The sequence below is a fragment of the Opisthocomus hoazin genome, chromosome 2, assembly GCF_030867145.1.
Source record: "Opisthocomus hoazin isolate bOpiHoa1 chromosome 2, bOpiHoa1.hap1, whole genome shotgun sequence".
NCBI classification, from domain to species: Eukaryota; Metazoa; Chordata; class Aves; order Opisthocomiformes; family Opisthocomidae; genus Opisthocomus; species Opisthocomus hoazin.
In genome coordinates, this window is record NC_134415.1 from 6,889,532 (window position 1) to 6,906,979 (window position 17,448).

The 17,448-nt window shown below is 38.1% G+C and overlaps 1 protein-coding gene across 7 annotated transcripts in view; it reads right to left on the reverse strand.

Annotated features, from left to right (window-relative positions):
• The window catches only part of SIPA1L2 (signal induced proliferation associated 1 like 2), a 147,589-nt gene that overhangs the window by 114,945 nt on the left and 15,196 nt on the right, over positions 1-17,448 (reverse strand). The window lies entirely within an intron of this gene.

Sequence of the window (17,448 nt, forward strand, 5' to 3'; positions counted from 1 at the left end):
TTCCTAGAACCCTATTATAAAAAGCAAGTAGCTTAATAATATTTTCAATTAGAAGCCTGAGAAAAAAAAAAAAATCATGAAGTCCCATAAGATGTTTTGAGGGAAGACAGTAGTCAGTTCATCCAAAAAGTTTAGAAACATTCTGCGAGAATCCGTGGTTTAACTTACAGCCAATAACATACCTAACACTGCAAACTCTACATTTCACAGACGACAAAAAAAAAAAAAAAAAAAAAAGTTGTTGAATCATTAAGAAAGGTGACTAAACTGCAAAACTCAACCTCACAAACTTCTTTACTTCTGAGTGAAGTAAAATAAAAGTATATGTAAAATAAAAATATTTTAGGTAGGTCTGTCTGATCAACATACAGAGATACAGAACATAAAGTTATCATCTACCAATAAGCTGATTTGGCTTTCTGTGCTAACGCAGTTTCAAAGGGAGTTCATTTTAGTATGACCTCAGATAGTAAAATCTAGCTTGAAAATACACAATGTTACATTCATATTGAAAAAAAGAAAAAAGAAAACACACATGGCAGGAACGGATGTTATTTCCTGTACTAAATGAGCACCATAGGGATAAAAATAGTTCTAGTAAGTATTTTACAGAATAGTGCATATAATGGAAAAGAACACAAAGCCTCAAAATCCTAAGTCAACTGCAAATCTAGGTATTATAGACATCAGTAACAAACAAAAAAACCCCATACAGATCAAATGCAGGGCAGTTTAGTATTATCTTCATTTTAGGCCTAGCCAAAGCTAGGCAGCCACTTAAGTCTACTCTTACCAGTATGCTCACATTAACAGAAACCTCACGGTGTAGTTATAACCTAGAGCTTTACCAAACACTTTTGTCAGTGCAGCTTTTATAAGAGCGCTAAAACAAAACTAAACTATTCAGTAGTAGTGTTGACCAACAGGATTAGATAACTAATCTGTTTGCCAACAGAAGACAAATTAAAAAAACAGGGTATTAAAAAGAAAAGTCTCATTCCTAACCTAAAAATTGCATTTGATGAAGACAAATTTCAAACATAAATCTCACTCATGTAAAAGCAGGAACTAAAGCCGGACACAAACATTCAATCCTGGAAGAAAGAATTTTACAATGCAGTAACAACATCTAAAAGCCGCCAGAAACAAGAGTATCCAAATTCTAAACGATCCTTGCATACGGTAAAACAAACAGCTGAAGAATGAAAGGAAGTCCAGCAAGACAGATTTGTTTTCTCAGCTAGATTATTGCTGGGAGCAAAACTATATATCCTTGTAGAAACTGTAGACTAGCATGTAATTTAGTCTAACCTGACAAACTGGAGACAACAATTTAAAACAAGGAGTACCACGATTTACAAATTTTACACATATCTCTATATAGATACTAGTCCATGCTGTAGTCACAGTGTCGCTGTGAGACAGACATTTGTTCCAATGTAAAACTGAAACTGAATTACAACCTAAATCGAATATATACATAAATACACAACAAGATTCAATAAGCCTCTCCAGACAGATAAGAATAACCGAAATCCATCCTTATTTTCCAATAGGAGCCTCATAAATTATATATTGTGGATAAGCGGAAACATCAGCCATTAGTCAGCACAAGGGGAGAACCAGAAAAGTAAATACATGAGAAGAAAGCAACCGCAAAAATGGACAGTTAATTTTTTAGAATGGCTATGGGATCTGGCCAATTTTTCCAAAGAAACTGGTTTCAATTTTCTATAAATAACTTTATGAAAATATTGTCATTATTAAAGTCGTCTCTCACAAAAAAAAAATTAAGATGTCTTCATACTTTGCAAATCACTAGAAGAGCAAGCTTCAAAGTATCTTTCTCAAAGGCAATTTCCAGATTGCCTATGTATGGGAGTAGAAAGTGGAATCAATTGATTCACAGAGTAAAGTAGGATTTAGAGGATTATGCAGGACTTTTGTGAGGTAGCCAAACGGGAAAACACTAGGTTTGTCCTCATATTTTTTTTTTTTTTAATCCAAAGGTCTTCTACAGAACATTGCATCAGGAAAAAAACATCTAAGAATTCAAAAGAAAAATAATTTAATGCATTTTAAAAATAATTCATTATTTCATGAGCATTCTAAGAGTTTTCTTCATATTATCTTGCCCTACATTCAAAAACATCTACAAATGAAAAAAAAAAAAAAACACTGAAAACTTGAAGTAATGTATGTTCCTTTAAATTCACATAAAGTAATAAATTCTAAATTAGAAATCAGGAGAAGATATGCCTATTTTCTTAAAAGTACTTTAAAACTTATTTGTAACATTAGACACCATAGACTCCTGTGCATAAGGCAATTATCTACATCTGTTTTTCCCGGACATCTCATCTTTTACTACTCCCAGAGTCCCATCTGGCTTGCTTTATTCTCCAGGAAGTAACGCACGCATTTCCTTTGCTGGTTTGTTAGGTTTTTAGTTTTTCTCAATGTCGTCCGGAATTTAAAACTAGAGCCTTGCTTCTAGAAGCAATGTCACTGAGGAAGCCAACTTGGCCAACGACAAGGCAAAGAGTTCACATAAGAAGACATGAGAAATGCAGGTAGAACTAATTCCTAGGTAGATTAGGTAGACCAGTCCTTATTAGTACCCCTGTCTGGCACAAGGTCAGACATTCATAACTATTGCCTGCCATACACTGCACCTCATTTTCAATTGTGAAAACACGAATTTTCTGCATGAACCTTTGGTATTACTTACATCCAACCTTTTAATATTTTCTATTCCTATTTTGTTATCACAGGAAAAGCAGAAAGAGATAATAATATCAATACCAGACATCCAATCTTTGCTGGGCAAGTTTTCTTTATCTACTCAAGAACCTTTTGGTTAAGAAGGAGAAACTGATTCCAGAAAGAACAGGCAGACAGGCAGCATCCTAGTCAGGAGAGCCTGGTTCCAAGCAGGCTTCCTTGTGCCCTAATACACTGTGCAGACGGTCGCTGCAGAGAGAAGCTCCACAGCAAGTTCAGTGTTGTCCACAATATCAACTTTCCACAGCAAGTCTGATGGACCCTGGACATGCTTGACTTGTAATATAGGAGCCATATGTCTGCTGGGATTTCTGTGAGGAGATAGGAGAACTTTCATGGGTAGGAAGCAGCAGCAGTGAATCTCTGAAAGATAAACCTGGCAAATCTGCTAGGAAGATTTGTCCCATACGTACAAAAAGAAGCTATATTTATTACATTTGCAACATATAAAGAAAGAAAACAATTTTTTAGATGTGAAATATAAACTTAATAGTTTCCTCACTTAAGAATATTCAGGACAAGAATGTAACTACATCTGGGATCCGATTCGCTTTGAAAAAATGGTGTGTTCAAAATTCTATGTAGTCCAGCAAATAAATTCCACATAGTAACACAAAGACTAGCTAATGACTTTTTGAGTTATTTAGTCTAGATTGAAGAAACAAATGCCAATAGTATCCTACAAGACTCCAACTTCTATGAAGCATTCTTATGCTTTCCTCTACACCTAGACCAAGTCTCATTCATGACTTCAGTAACTCTTTTGGTAACAGTCTACTTAGAATGAAGAAAGAATTAAAAAAACACAGAGAGAAAGCTGACAGACATTTCTGGCCCAGAAGGACACAAAACCAAACACAAGCAGCAAAGGAATCGTTCTATAATGACAAAGACAGGGCACGCACTCCACTCATCAAGACATTTCAGAAGACAGACCACTCCAGTTGCCATTTACATACACACACTTCAGTCTCATTTGCCAAATCAGACTGAAATACACAGACATTAGTATTTCTGTGTGAGGAACTGGATCTATCATGCAGGGTAAAAAAGTCATTTCTGCAACAGAGAACATTGCTGTTAAGGCTTTTTGTATTTAAAGTACCCATTTTGAAACCAAAAGTGGAGTTTAGTATCCATTAAGCAAGATTTTTTAATTTTCTTCATTTCCATGCTTACAATTGTCTTTCTTGCTATTCAAGTATTAACTACTTTTTATATATGGAGCAAAAGAATTTACAAAAGCTGCTACAATGAATTTCCATTTTTAAATGTGACCACAGTAACAGAATTGCAGATAAGACAGATACAGCTAATGACACCTATGCCTGTTTTTCTCTACCTTGCCCAGTTTTATTGGCAAAGCTATTGTCTGTCCTATCAGCTTATATATGTACCTGAGGTTTCAAGAAAGCCAGATTATTCTATAATACTTAAGCAGAATTTAGAGTTAAGTACCTAATCCACAGTTCTTACTAGTGACAAAGGTTCTTGCTGGTACTACAGAAGACAAATAAAAATCAAATAGCTATTCACAGAAATGAATTTTATAACATAGGCAAGAATAAGATGTTCTGATTCACACCAGAATTCTAGTTAATATATTTCACAGGTGAAGCAGAACTTTGAGAACATGTACATTTGAAACCATTATTTTCAAGAAATATCCAATTATGACATTTCTCTAGCAAAGACAACGGTATTTCAAAGACAGCCAGCTACAAGGCAGATGTGCAAAAGTAACCTGAACCATCAAAGCAGAAGTATCAAAAATGCTTGTTTTTAAGTAAAGCCGCATTCCATAAGCCCTTTGCTTTTATTCCAAAGCGTAGCCTGTATGTGATCATTGTAAGAACTTTATCAGAAGTTACACAGAGGATTTGGGACCAAAAACAAAGCGCTGCATGTCCTAACTCCTGCTTTGATTTCAGCAACTAATGGGGGCATCTAGCACTTCTCAGGGTCAAGTCTGAAGTGATTACATGTATTCTGCTGTTTATTTCCCCTCCAAACACTGAACTCCATTTAACTCCATATAACTTCCAATATTCCCAACACAATAGGCTGATCTCCATAAAGGCACTTTTCCTTCCTTTCATACAGAAAATATCCTGCGAACAGCCTACTTCCCACTCTCTGAGTGACTCCTTTTGTTTACAGGAAGGAAAGGCAACAGAAATTTTGCCATAAACCAGTGAGAGCTAAAAAGTTCTGTTTCACTTCCCACCCTGCAGGTGTTTCATACATGAAGTCTATTGTAATTCTTCATTTCAGAGAGAAAACATGCTGCTTCTTTTTGAAAAACAGACTGAGAAACAGAAAACAATAAGGTTAAGGAAGTAGCAGCATGCTTTACTGTGAAACAAAACAAAGATATACAATAAACAAGCCATAAATGAGATGGACAACGTATTTTCCCCCCTTAACTCTTCACAATCAGACACAGAAAAACAAAAGGCACCAAGATTTAGAAAGTGAAATGTAACAAAAGCATGGACTCAAGAAAATGACGGATATCCCTGATCAGGCATCCACTTGGTCTGTATTGCATTCCAGTTCTCCCCAAACTCCAGTCTGTCTTTCCTTTTTCCATGTAGTTCTGGCTATAACACACTCAAAGTGTTTTTTCAAAGCCCTAAATGTAAGCTATACAAGGCAGTATCTTTGCTTTAAAAGTTGCAAAATCCCTGGCTTTGGACACGTCTTTTATACGTTGACCTGTGAAATGGGTTGTCCTTCTAAATCCTTAAGTTCTTTCTTAATTTTATGCTGCCCAGATAAACGTGCATAAATCAATGGTCCAGCCACCTCTGGCTACAAAAAAAAAAAAAATCCTCCCTTATTTGACATGTTTGTTTGTTTTAATGCAAATGCTGTTTGCAATGTTGCAATGTCTATTTAACATCCAAACTGAAATGCCCTATTTAAAGATTTTTCTTGGACTCCGTGTTCTGAACTGCTGTACCAAAGCCACAAGCAGAATGAAAAATAATTTGTGTTAGTTCAGGATGCCTGGCACCTCCGCTTATACACTTGTTTGAGAGTTTCAAAAATACCAACATCCATCGTATTAAGCATTACATTCATCACTAAGACCTATCATTCACTTTTGCCCAGTGGTGTATGGAAAATTCAAATTCTAAAAGTAGTCAAGACGACGAGGGCACTAACCATGTAGCAGGCTACACATACCACTCAGTTTAAAAGGAAATTGAGAATTTTATCACTACCACATACTACCACAGCACATCCATCACAAATACTGTCACAATATAAAATTATATAAAATATAAAAATCCTATCAAAGCCAAATTTGCCTTTCTGTGGAAGGGATACCTTATTTGATCCAGGCTGGCCTAACCTCACCAGCTACAGGTCAGCTTGGAGATATTTCAGCATCACAGTAACCATTGCTCCTAGTTCTATGTCCCAGTCCCTGGGCACACAGCGAAGGAGGGATGCCTCCCCCGGGGATGCGCTTCCAAACTCTGAGCATCTAGACGAGTGTAGCGCAGGCAACAGAGATGCAAGACAGTTGCCAGAGAGCACACTGCCCCAACACCCATCTTGTATCCTCCAGCAACAGCAAGCCAGCTGGAAGGACTGGGTGGACCCAGGACAATCCGAGGGTCATCAGATAGATCACCACTGTGCCAACCAAAACACTTCCAATGAAACATGCAATTACTTGGAGTTTGTCCAAAGCAGCTTTCCATATCAAGCTGAACTGTCATGTTATGTGATCAGTTACCTGGGAAAACAAAATTACATCACTGCAGTCTGAATACTTCAAGAAAGATTTGCTAATTAAGTGCAATTAATTACACAGCAGTACTAATTTGAAAAGCAATATCCATTCAGCTTTTGTCTGCTTATGTCTCACATTGACTGCTGAGAAGAACTGCTCTTGGGACGTGCTGAGCAACCTGTAACTTTGGATGATCCTTGCTCTGAGACAGATAATAAAGAGCACTTGCTAAGAAACATAAGGTGGAAAGGGCAATATACGCTATTGCTTCTAATATAAGCAGTAGTGTAAACAGGTCTATCTTTAGGCCATCATAATTTTCCTATATACACACGAATGTTCATCAGAAAGATGAAGAGCTACTGGAGAGAGTCCAGCGGAGGGCTACAAGGATGATGAGGGGACTGGAGCATCTCTCCTATGAGGAAAGGCTGAGGGAGCTGGGCTTGTTCAGCCTGGAGAAGAGAAGGCTGCGAGGGGACCTAATATATACTTACAAATATCTGAAGGGTGGGTGTCAGGAGGACGGGGCCAAGCTCTTTTCAGTGGTGCCCAGCGACAGGACAAGGGGCAATGGGCACAAACTGAAGCAGAGGAAGTTCCAGCTGAACACGAGGAAGAATTTCTTCCCTCTGAGGGTGACGGAGCACTGGACCAAGCTGCCCAGGGAGGTTGTGGAGCCTCCTTCTCTGGAGATATTCAAGACCCGCCTGGACAAGGTCCTCTACAGCCTACTGTAGGTGACCCTGCTTTGGCAGGAGGGTTGGACTAGATGACCCACAGAGGTCCCTTCCAACCCCGAACATTCTGTGATTCTGTAACTATACCTTTATCCTGAATATGAAAAACTCAACTAGTCCTGCTTTGACGTGGAAGAGTTCTATCATATATTGAATATCAAATCGAGTAAAGAATATTATTCATTACAAAACCAGAAAATGTAAGCTAGAGAGAAGCTCTACCTTTGGAACTGCCTTTTCAATTGGGAAAGGGTTTGTGCATTGTAACAAAATCATCTTGTCAGAAAGGTACAGAACACCCCACATCACCCATCATTTCACTGGATGTCTTTTTACCTGCAATAAATTGGCATTTAATTACAAATGTAATTATTTTTAATAAAAAGTAATAAAGAGCTAAATCGTCATCATTTATATTTTCAGCATGCCACTTCACACACTGCCATTCAGGTACAAATGTGAACGCCATCTTCATTCTCACCTTTTTTTATCTTTCTTCTATGAAACAATGTTCAGCTCCAGGCATTTTTTTTTCTCCCTTTGCAACACCTCATTTTGACCACACAGGAAAAGCAGGTAATAACCAAGACCACAAAGAGAGCATAAAATAGTATCAGTTCTGGCACTACGAAATATCATGCTTGGACCACAAATTATAGAAAATACACTAGGTAACAGAGTAGATAGAATAGCTGCTTTCACATCTATTCCGTCTTGGCTGCTTTGCTGTTCACTGCCAGGAACAGCTCAGAGTTTAGTCCTCACATTCACAGTTTTTCACTTTGTACTGAGCCAGACTTCATCACAGAAATGAAGAGGCAAACAGCTTAAATGTGAGTGGCTTGGTATAACCACAGCAAAGTTGAGTACCACACCCCACAACGAAAGAGACAGGGGCTCTTAACTTCCCTCCATCTTCAGGGTACAGCAGTAAGACATCTGCAGTGCTTCTGATAGTGCCGAAACACAAAACCAGGAAACCCTGCGAAAGTGTGAATGCCGCAAATATTAACGATAACGATCAGTTCCAGGCTGGTGACTCAAGTTACTAAACAAGACAGAAATCATTGATGATCTCCACGGAAAAGTGGATTAAAAAAAAGGAAATCAGCTAGGGGATGAGGTAATACCTGACAATTTCCAATTAAAGACAAGCAGAATGAGGTAACCGACTTAGAGAAACTACGTAAAAGCAGCAATGATACAAAAATTATTTACAGGTCATAAAACAAGTGTGAAATAAACTTAACTAGATTACAGTGTTGCGAACACTATTCACAGAAATAAGAGGAGGGTTTTTTTCCCCATAGGTCTGCTTAATATTTTATTTGTCATTAACTTCTGTCGGGGGTGAAAAACATACTTTTTGTTATTTTTTCAAGCAGAAAGCAAGATTTTAAGTACCATGAAAAGCCTGTAACATTTCTTTATCATGCGTTTTCTTCAAGAGTAAAAAGTAGGATGGTTTTGAAGTGCTATCAGCAGAGCAGATTTTTTTTTAAATACTATTTTCTCTCAAAAACAAGAGTAGAGTTTTGTGAATACCATTTGCGAATGCCTTACTGAGTGTAGGATATGCCTTTAGACAGTGTTGTTTGCTTTTTCAGATAAACACATGAGCCACACTCACTTTAGAATGGGGTAATAAGAGAAAGGGGATAGAGGATGAACCAAAACCTCATCAGTTTACATCCTGGAGTGGCTGAGACAGACTTCTGGAAGTCATGCAGTCCAACCTTCTGCTCAGAGCACGACTGTCATCAACACTAGAAAAGGTCAGGCATGACTTTGTGGTGCTGAGTCTTCAAGCCCTCCAAAGACGGAAGATTCAACAGTTTCTCCAGGCAGCCTGTTCCAGGGCTGTACTGGCCTCCCAGCAGCGTTCTTCCTCATGTCTAACCTGAACATACCGTATCATAGTTTGTGGCCAATCTGGTGCCACTGAGAAAGATTCACCACTACGATTTTTGTAACTACCATTCAAGCAGCTGTGGGACACTCTCAGGTCACCCAATAGCTGCTGCTTCGTCAGAGCGAACAAGCCGAGCTCTGCCAGCCTCTCCCAGCAGATCATTTGCTCCGAGCAGTGGGCTTCCAGCCATCTCACTGGTGCTCCCCAGTTCCTCAACATCCCTATTGAACTGTGGGGAACAAAACTGGGTATTTAAAACAAATCAAGATCTTTACCATATCATCTAGCTCTCCTATTGAAATATCCAGTAATTTCAAGAAACTAGTTTGCCAAATTTGGAACTTATTTTGATCGTTTCTTCATTCAACACAATTCTAACCTCTTAGCGCTTCTCACCACACTGAACTCACGCATTTGATTGCAAATCCTGTTCAAAATTCTGTACAGGCCTCTTTCAACCTTAACTCTGAAACAACATTGAAAAGACTGACAATGCCCAGAATTGCATTTGCATGTCTCCCATTTCCCTTCAAATATCAGAGAAAAAAATAGCATAATTGGTCATCAAATTCATTCCAAGAATATGAGTCTCAATTTACTACCACTGCTTTTTATAGTCAACACTCAATTACATGGTGTGATAGTAGAGTGGAATAAACCAGATTAAACACACACACAATGGAAATCAAAGAGGAATATAGAAGGTAAATACACAATAGAAAATAAAGGATTAATGGTGATCCTTTTGAGGAGTACCGAGATCTCACCTATCATCTCAGCTGAGAAGTACGCTATAACATACTTTAACGAGAACACTATTCCTCTTTCAGGTCCAGAGGGACTGACTTAGAAGTAGCCCAAAACTTTCAGCATCCCAAATACCGTTTAATCCATATCCAGAGATCAACACGATTTGGTGACAGATTTTGGATACATGTTGATTCTAGTTTCACCAAAATCAAAGAAAGACCAAAACCACTACGATTTCACCCATTAAGTGAACCTGGGAAATAATACCTTTTATCAAGGATGTAACACTAGATGTTTTAGGATATGGTAGCTGTCATATTAAAAAAAATTTGAAGCCCATGGAAGTGTAATTTTATATAATGATTTTGATCTGAATAAACATTTTTTGGAGGTCGGAGTGAGATAATAGATCTTCACATACTTTACAAAATTATAAATGCATTCTTCTTCAATTACTTTGACTAGGAAATATTTTTACTACATTTTTGATTCCCGTTGCAAATAGTGCCCAATATTTACATACTTACACTACAGTCTAGGGTGTGTTCTGTTTGCCTGACCAAAAAAATAGAAATTTGCTCACCACTCTTTCACTCATCCAGTGCTTCTGTGAACTGTTACTAAATAAATAACTGATATTACCTGTTGGAAGGCAGAGAAAGTTGTCAGTTTTGTTTGGGGTTTTTTTGTTCCTTTTCACCCCCCCATCTCCCTGACAGAGAGGCATAGAAGGCTCATTCACAAGCATTTTTAATACAGGCAATCACAATTACCACCTCTACTGCCATTTCCCACCCCTTTGTTCTTTACCAAGTGGCAAAACAGAAGTCTAGTCAGTGAAGAAACTTTAAACCAAAACTTGGTTTCTGGTCAGGATTGCCTAATTTTTATTCCTTTTCCATTTATGTCTGACAGATTTTTTTTTATCTCCTACTTAAGAAGAAAACACAGAATTTCGATTGTACAAAACTTTCAGTTCAAATTCTTAAATCCATTATTCTTGCAGATGAAGCTTCAATAACTTACTTCAAACATGGCATAGTTTGTGTGGTTCTGAAAAGCACGCCGTCTGTATTTCAGACATGCCTAAATCTGCCAGCCTGCCAATCAAACTAGCAGCATCCCAAAGGCACTAATGCACAAGAAGAGAGATGAGGAAATGCACAGATAATCGCCTACCTCCTGTAAAACAAAAAATTACTAAGAACAAGGTTTGTTTGCTGTACTAGAAATATGTGAAAGCAGTGTTTGTCATGGACTTTTATAGACTTTACTGTCTGGGGAAAAGAAGAAAAATGCAACACATCTAAATCACTGAATAATTAGCAGGGATAACAGTTTCACTGCACCATGTGCCATGTACAGTAATTTTCTTTCCGTCTTCAGTACAGTAGTCACTGAGTTTGTGTATTTAAAGAGGCCATCTGCTGCTGAACTTACATAAAGGTCCTTAACTGTGGAGCAGTTACAGCTACTCAGTATCTGTGAAACAGGAGTAATGGTCACCTATGGGGGGGGGGGAAGCTGGCCAAGAGGCAAATTCATTCCTCAAATTTTTGCACACAGTTTACACATCAGCACGCATCACAGAAATAAAAACAGCGTCACAAAAGTGATTACAATCTCAATTTAAAACTCCACCAGTTAAGATTTACCAGAGTTGAACATGATTCAGATATGACCTAACCTACTTCTAAATAACACAACAGTATGCAGGTTTTAGACATATTTAAGAGTTTCAAAATAAATGTAAACATAAAATTAGGAGTCCACACTAGGATAATATAGTTCTATATATTCGAATAAGTTTTCTGTGAAGCAAAATGCAAATTACTACATTTATAGAAAGAGAACAACTCATTCACTCAATGTGTGTTTTTTAAGTCATGAGTTGTACTTTTTTTCCCAAACGTTAGTTATAACAGCTTCAACTGAAGGTTCATGCTCCTAGTCCAAGCATAGGAGAGAATGCAAATTAAAGAGTGTTGTGTACCTCCAGCGGGACTTAAAAAGACGTCAGGTTGCTTGCCATCTTTTATACCCAAACATTTTACAGATAATCCTATCTTATTTGAGAAAGACAGCAAGGCTCTGCACCTCCGCGCATTCTGCTCGCTAGCGCAGGTTGAGCAGAGCTCAGTAGTGCTGGCACCGTGCCATGCTGCATCTTCTGCCCTAAGTCTCCCTCACTCATTCCGTACCTTGATCTTCACTGCTGTTGTGAACACAGCCTTTTGGTCTTTTTAAAAACATTCAGCAACTAAGAGGAATTTAACCTGACCTGGAATAAACTTTCAAGGCTGCCAAAGTTCTAGAAACACATTCTTTATCTCAACCACTGAATCAAAACCAAACCAAGACAAATCCTTCTATTACAAAGCTTCAGTTGCTACTAGGAAGAAGGTTGGAGTAAAATACTAACTGATTTACAAGGCATTTTGAAACTGTATATGCCACCACACAGTTTCATCTCAATAATGCACTTGTATAACTACTTATACTCATTAAGGATGCTACCTACAGTATATCCCATTCTAAAAACTGCAAAAGGATGAAAGAGTAACGAAAACCAGCAGTCAAGTAGTATAGCGTTTCCACCAGGAACAGATACCTAGCAATCAAGGAAAAAAAAAAAAATTAAATCATAAACATTGCAGACCAACCATAAACTGTCTCTTTCTGGTGACTTATAAAACCGAGTTCACCAAAAGAACAAAAAAGAACCAGTGCTCTATTTCAGACCTGAGCGCGTTTTGCTTCTTTTGCCTGCATGGAACAGACAATGAAGCAGTCACTCACAGTTAAGTTCTCTTTCTCCGTATCAGACGTGCGCACAGGCACGCACACACAAACACCCCATTCCCTCACCCCTCTCCTGCCTGGCAAAGACTTCCCTGCTCCAACCCAAGAGCATTACTGTTGTATTTTATTTCTTTTTAGCAGAAGGCTCTACCCAAGAAATTCCTACCACTTAGCTAGAACGTTGAGACTGACTTGACATGAAAACAGCACACAAGATGGAGCAGCACTGAAAAAAATTCTTGAGACCACTGTACAATTGCAATATACACACTTTGCAGCTATCACAAATATCCTGAATTTCACCCAGCACTTCTTTCCCCTTCTCACAAAGCGATTAGTATTTCTTGTTTCAGTCATGATTATCAGCTATAGGATTTTTAGGCAGCTTATACTCTTTAAGAACAGAATAGGTACACTGATGCTTTTTGCTGAAAATAAAAGTATGTTAACATGAAAATAATTCTAAGACATATAGACGAAAAGAAAAAAAGAACTTAAAAGACCATCTGACATATTTTGGAGTATGAAGAGAGCAGAATATTTGTGTTTGACATTTTTTTATCCCCCACCACAGGAGAAAAATAGTATTTAGTGTTGATTATTGAAACAAAGATACTTTAAAAACTGAAAATAAACTTGCAAAACACAGAAAAGTCAGGATTCTAGATATTGCCACTCTGATAGGGCAAATGGTCGATAACCTTGCAGGCATCAGACTTGGCTTTAGATAAAAATCAGACTTGGATAGAAGGAGTAAGTTCGGGCACAGGCTTCGTCTCTTTTGTACTGAAAGCGACAGCTGAAAAGAGTCCGTATCAGCTAAGCTGAGCAGTGACAGCTCTGTACAAAAAGAGGCTCACTTTGCAAGTTTTTCATTTTTCTCATCTATCACTCAATCACAAAAGAGAGCATTAAGTTTCAGACGCATCTTTTCTGTTCTCTCAAGGCCAAAAGGCTAGGCCATTCAGACTAGTTACTCACTTGTGAACTCCAACACAAACAGGACATCATTTTGTCATAAACTGCTCCCAATATAATAATGGAAAAGTCATCTTGGAAAAAAAATTATGGCAAGACACACAAAGCAAGCTTGAGGTTTACTTAATATAGAGTCCAAGTTCTCAAATATTCTACTCAAAATATCAACGATCACAAAATATAGATCTGCACTCCCATCTGTACTCAAAGAACAGCTAGGAAAGAGCTGAAGGTGATTCTTTTGATACAAGAAAAAAACCACTATCTAAACTCATCTAAACTCATCTGATACAGTGCTTAATATCTAAAAATGAAACTAAGTGATTTTTTTTTCAGATGAACAATTCTTTTAATCTAACTGAAAATTTGAGAGAATTGAGAGCACTTTGTATATACGGAGGGTATTATTAACAAGTATTTTCATATTCCATATGTGTTTCAGTTCGCTTGGTCTTCTCACTCTCCCTCTATTTAAGAGCACCTTCAAGGCAACAAATATCCTCTTTTTATACACTGTATATGAATATGGAGAGCTAAACAAGTAAGAGACCTATTCTGCAGCCCAGTAGTTTGTGGAGAGAAACTGTTTTTAATATAGTAACTTCCCACAAGACATAACCTTACAGCCTATTACCTCTTAAACATGAGTATTATCAACTCTTCTAATAAGTTAATAGCATCTTTATTAACTTAGCTTCTCCATGTGCTAACAGTCTGTATTGCTCATCTTTGATTATAAAAATATTATTAATACATGCCAGTGGCTATGGTAGTCACATAGGAGAGAGGAAAAAAGAAAAGTGGAGGAACAAGGAATCTCTGTCAAGGATACCAGGGCTGTCATTAAACTTACACTTAACCTCCAGAGTACACATACTAACTGTACGTACCCAGCAAGATGTTATAACAAGGGAAAAAAAAGAAACAAAATAAACCCCTGATTCTACAGGAGACAAAACCCTTTGGTGAAATTATTCAAAATATTGATGACATACAGAGCTCAAGAGGCTTTCTTCACCACCATACCTGAGCATCAGACTGTTTATTTTAATATTTCATCCATTTGATAAAGGGTGCTAATCCTATGGGTATCAAATAGAAAAAAAAAAAGAACAAAAAAAGGCCAAGATTTGTATCCTGAAAAGCACTTGGGCATTCAAAATCCATTAAACAAACAGACAAAAAACCCCATACACCCATATGTGAACTACATACAGACTTTCTGATCTTCGGAACTTCTTGCAGTGTTTTTATTTCCTCTAACTGATGAGACAGAAAATCATTTCAAGTCTAACTAGCTTGAAAGGACAGAACATTCTCTGTGAATTCAGAAAAAACATGCTACCATCTACTCCTTTATTGAAAGGACACGCTATTGCAGGAGAAAGAATTTTAAAACAAAACAGCCAAAACCCTCACTCTACTCCGAGATCTCTTACTCACTCATCACGTCCCATAAAGCACATAGCTGGAAAAAGGATTTCCCTAATTTGCCAGCAGTCCAGGGGCAGCCTGTGGTGTTGGCCGCTGAGGGGCTGGGAGCCTGTCCTCTTGGGAGCGGTTAACGTGGACCCTGACGGCAGGAGGGAGGACGCAAACCTGGGCACAGGAGCTGACAGTCAGCTCGCTCTCACCAGGAGACACGCACAGCCTCCGGAGAGGCCAACAGCACACCGTGCCCCGCCGGGCACAGCACAGCACCCAGGGCTTACCTGAGTGATGCTGTCGTACCACTGGCCTGCGCTCTCTAAACAAAGCAGAGAAGTGGGGTTTTTGTTCCGCAAGTGGGTGATGGCAAGTCAGTAGAAGGGTGTGGGAGACAGACAGAGCATGAGTTAGGGGCATGAGAAGTTTTACTGTAGAAAGAAACAAAGACTGTATGTGGGAGGAGAAAAGCACTAGGGTAGAAATGATGTTATTACAGTTTAAGAAAAAAAAAAAACACATTCTGAACAGATTATTTTTTTAATTTATTGCCAAAAAGGTTGAAAGCCATAAACGATTTATTAGAAGCTCAGGTTTTAGGTTTCATAACATCTCATAACTGCAAGGTTTTACTGTGGTCAGGTCAACTATGAGAATTTTTATATTATTGCTATAAATCAGCTGGGCTACTGGCAATTACTTACAATTTTATTGTCGTATATCCATGATTCCCTAACATCCTCTCTCCAAAAGGCACAGAAGAGTAGCTTCTATCAGTTCAGTCCCAAGTCAGTAACCCCATTATGATCTGAACTGTCTTAAAATTATCAGGTTTTTGGGGTGAGAGGAGCAGCAAAACCAAAAGCCAGAGCATTATGGTTAAACAAAACAATTTGAAAGCAAGACAAAGCATGTGGGTGCCAAAATTCCCACTTCAAAGAAGAGGTGAAGAAAAGAGCTTCCTGGGGAATGAATGGAAAGAGTAGCTGTGACCGACAGCTATTTCCTTAAAAGTTATCCATGGCTGAACAGAAGGACACACTACAACCCCACACCTTGTACTCAAGTGTTCTCCACCTTTCCTCATTCTTCGCTTACTGTCTCAGCCTCTCTCTACCTCCTCTACGTGCCAAGGAAAAAATAGATCATTTCTATTTGAAGATTTTTTTTTTTCATTATTACCATAACAATTAATATTTGCAGCATATAGTCTCCCACTTGCAGGATAGTCTCCCACTCTTATGCCCTTCTGCTCTGTGAATTTAAAAACAAATAAATTGTCTGAACAGCCTTCCCGTCAGTCACCTTGCCATTTGTGCTCTTACTTTATTCAGTAGCATGAAGCATAGAAGAAAATTACAATGTAAAAAAAAACAAGTTCAACTGAAATGACTCTTCCTGTTCTTAAACAAAAGGTTTATCCTTTTTACTTCATACTGTGGGAGTTTCAAAGCATTGTGGAAACAGGACTTTGACAATAGAATTTTATCACAGCGTATAAACTGTTTGATGATTACTTTGTCTTCTCATTGTTCACACACAAAAAGCCCCCACAAAACACAAATCATCACCAAACATAAAACTTCTCACTAAACTATCCTACCTTCTTTACCAGTGTGTCTTTTTTCATGAAGATTTTGAAGTACTCTGATCTCCTTTACAAATGTAAAAATTCTAACGTCATACAGGCAGAAAAAGTCAATGACACAAAAAGACACTGTTGGAAGTAATAGCAATTCATGGCTAAAGTAAAATATGCTTTATGTGAGAAAATGAGATTACAAACATGGTAACAGTTTACAGGGTTACTGGTACTGCACAAGGGATTGAGTACATTATTTTTTTCCTATATATGACACGTCTCACCCATCATTTCCATTTAAAACAGAACATGTAAGATGTTCTGGTTTATTTGGTTTTAAGTTGTCACAGGCTTTTTCTGTTAAGAAAATCTAAAATGTGAAAGGAAATTATTGTATTTAACTCTGAAATGAGATCATTACTGTCACGTACACATTTTTCCTGCTGCATTACAAATACAGGATTTGCTATACCAGACCATTAGTCTACAAAGTTCATCGATTTGTTTCGAGAAGTGCCACACAGCCAAGGAGTCGCGGTGTCACAAACCACACCCTCAACACAGCACCTAATGATGTCCAGCTGTACCCAGGACTGGGACAGGAGCTCTTTTCTCGCCCCAGCCCAAGTTTCAGAGCCCAAACTAAAAGCGAGATCCGAATCACATCGTTATCCATGACTACACAACTATGTTGATGGGGATGAAAATACACCATTTTCAGTTGCTC